Source organism: Adelges cooleyi, unplaced genomic scaffold, assembly GCF_023614345.1.
Source record: "Adelges cooleyi isolate 19-005CV unplaced genomic scaffold, UGA_ACOO_1.1 ACOO_flye_CR_arks_rails_tigmint_CR_PRNA_521, whole genome shotgun sequence".
Lineage (NCBI taxonomy): Eukaryota > Metazoa > Arthropoda > Insecta > Hemiptera > Adelgidae > Adelges > Adelges cooleyi.
In genome coordinates this window covers 329427-332633 of record NW_026096210.1, presented here as the reverse complement: position 1 = coordinate 332633, position 3207 = coordinate 329427, and the positions used below count along the sequence as shown (strand labels likewise).

Genomic DNA, 3207 nt, shown 5'->3' with positions numbered 1-3207 from the left:
ATAACTAACTTTTTTTTATTATATTAACAACTTTATTAATAAAAAATAATGCAATAAAGTGGACTGTGTTTAAATGATTAAGTTGTCTAAAGACTAGATGTTTGTAAACAGTGCTTTAGGAACCTACAACAAAATCACAGTTAAGTTTGAAATTGTATTAATTATCAACTTAATTTAAGCCGGTAGTTCCAAACTGTGATTCAAAATACTTTTACTTTTTTTTCTGTTTTCCCCATCTTGTTGGCAAAAAAGATTTGATTTTTCTGTAACGGTAAATTTTTCAACATCATTGATATTTCATTTTTTTTTTAAGTCAAGTTATTTCTTATTTAGATCCCGTTAATAAAAATATGGATCAATAGTTTGTGACTCAATTACACAAAATCACACAGTGATACTCAAACTTCAGAAATAAAGTTAGGGTTTGTGTCACGCAAACATTAAATTATCAGAACTTGTCTTTTTTATTTTATTAATAACTATTAAATTAAATAGTTTATATGGTCTTATCTTTTTATTAGTACTTACTAATTATTATTATAACTTATAAGGTGTATAATGTTATAATAATAGTGATTCTTAAGCCTTTATAATAAAATATGTCTGTTTCAAAAATTTCAAATTGAAAAGTTAATTCTTTTACAGTTGAATCTGCTATTTTGATTTTCCGTATAATCAGTATTTTCTTATTTTTATTATTTTCTTCACTATTTAATATCTAGAAAATTAAAAGCTTAATAGATTTTAGTTGTTTAAAAAGAAAACCATTATTTGATATTTCCTTGTTTACTATACAAATTAAAGTATTGACATTATTAAACTATTATAACGGGTACGTTTTACTAAGATTATGTAAAAGTGGCAATATTAAATCAAAAATAGCCTTAGCTAAATTGTAGTATCTAAATTTAACAATTATTCTGTAATAAAACACATTTTTAAGGATTTAAATTTTATGGAATTTGTACGCGACAAGTTTGTCTGATTTTATACACATACATACATGTATACTATATTTATGTATGAATACAAATAATTATAAAATCAATTATACTAACTTATAATGCATAGTTGTTAAAAATAAAATTTGTTTACCTTTAATGATGCAAATAATGGTTAAAAGAATATTTGCTGTAATGCGTATGCGACAATTTTCCTACTTTAAAGAGTTAAAAACAATTTTTATTAATTTTTACTGTGTAGTTTACAAAATTTGAACATTGATAACACATAGTCAAACAATTGTGTTGATAAATTTCAACGACAAATATATAGTATAGTATAACATTTAAAGAACAATAATAATCTTTTGTCTGATAATATAAGTATTTAACTAATAAAATATTCATAAACTAATTATTAATACAACAATAAATTAAAAAATTACAAATGTTACTTTTTTGAAAATATTCAATCAAAAATATTAAACAAAAACAATATCTATACATTTGAAATTGTTCAACTTCTATAATACTGATTTAAATTTTTTTCTTTTAACAATCGTTGGTAATTAAACAAATCTAACAAAATCAAAATTCAATAAATAAAATTAACTATAAGAATTATCTTAGGCAAGTTCTAAAAAATAATTTACTTGATTTACTGAATTCATTAAATACAAATTAATAGAATTACTACTTTTTTAAAGAGAGAATTATTGTATATTAATAAATTTGATATAAAATTTAACTTTGATAGCCAAATACCTGTGTCAGTTATAGCTAAAACTTTATGATAAAATATCCGTAATGTATGTCAGACACACAATATATGGGTTATATCATTGTAAGAAATAACTAAACTGAAAGCAGACATTTGAACTACCTTAGATAAGTTTAATCAAATAAAAATAATATACTTACATATTATTATAAATATTGGTATAATCAAGAAGCGATTCCTTGTATGTAGTAGTATGAAATTCATACATTAATTACTGATATTTTTAAAAATAAATGAAACGGGTATATGAGTATTATCAACCCACATACACAAATACATGCATAAATAATTATTTTAAGTTAACACAACACACTTTTCATTCAAATTGCTTAGTGTTGATATTATACATTCACATGAAAAAATGTCACATTAGAAATAAATGTTTTATACTTATAATTTACACCTTGATATATAATTGTAAGGTCTTGGGTCCGATTGGAAAGACATTTCCATAGCAATTGATATGTCATACTCAAAACCAATTTTACATGATAACATTGGTTTTTAAAAGATGAAATATTTTCAGTAAAAAAGCATTCAACCTAAATTAAAAAAGCTAATTGAAATCGTATTGAATTAAATTACCCATTAAACTCTAATAAACTTACCTATTAAATTAATGCTTTATATGTATAATTTACACCTTGATTTAAAATTGTAAGGTCTTCAGTCTTGGGTCCAATTGAAAAGACATTTCCATAGTAATTGGTATAGCCTATTCTCAACGCCATAGATATTTCTGACATGATAACATTGATTTTTAAATGATAAAAGATTTTCGGAAAAAAGCATTCAACCTAAAATAAAAAAGCTAATTGAATTCGTATTGTATTAAATTATCTATTAAACTTTAATACACTTACCTATTAAATTAATGGTGTGTCCAAGAATGTAACGTCAAAATAAAGTCGAGAGCAAATATTATCAATTGATATATTTAAAAAATTATAAAATAACGAGTTATGACATAACTACAATAAGCATGCTATCATATTTACTATAAAGTAAAATGTAAATTTACTAACATTTTTTAATTAAGTTAGCAATTTCTCATTTCACTAATGGAAAACGTGTGAACTTCGAAGTCGAAATTTGTTGGCGATGAGGTTATGTACAAGTAATAAATATAATGCGATTTTGTACAAATAATAAAATATATTATGGGTACTGGTCACTCGATTATTCCGTGGTAACTGATGCATAGTTTAGATACTAGATTGTTATCCGAGATAACCAGCTAATGACTAGCTCCAGCTAGATTAGGTTAAAGTGTAAAGTCCGTTATCCGTAACAGTCTACCTTTCGTCTAATAATGTATGGTTATTTATTATATCTGATTATGATACGGAATGCGTTAACATCAAATTATTATTATATTTGATGTGATGACCGTCGTAATAAAACTACTTGTCTTTGTCGAATCGAATGAAATTATTAAGAAATATAGACAAAAATTCAAATCTTTACAAAGTCATAAACAGCGAA

General features: G+C 23.5%; 1 long non-coding RNA gene across 1 annotated transcript; it reads right to left on the bottom strand.

Annotated features, from left to right (window-relative positions):
* Nucleotides 1–1598: 1598 nt before the first annotated feature.
* LOC126842461 (uncharacterized) lies at nt 1599–2715 on the bottom strand. The gene is made up of 3 exons (XR_007686334.1): nt 2586–2715; nt 2331–2519; nt 1599–2264 (listed from the first exon to the last, which is right to left on the bottom strand). It is a non-coding gene; the product is annotated as an uncharacterized LOC126842461 (long non-coding RNA).
* Between the last annotated feature and the right edge of the window lie 492 nt (nt 2716–3207).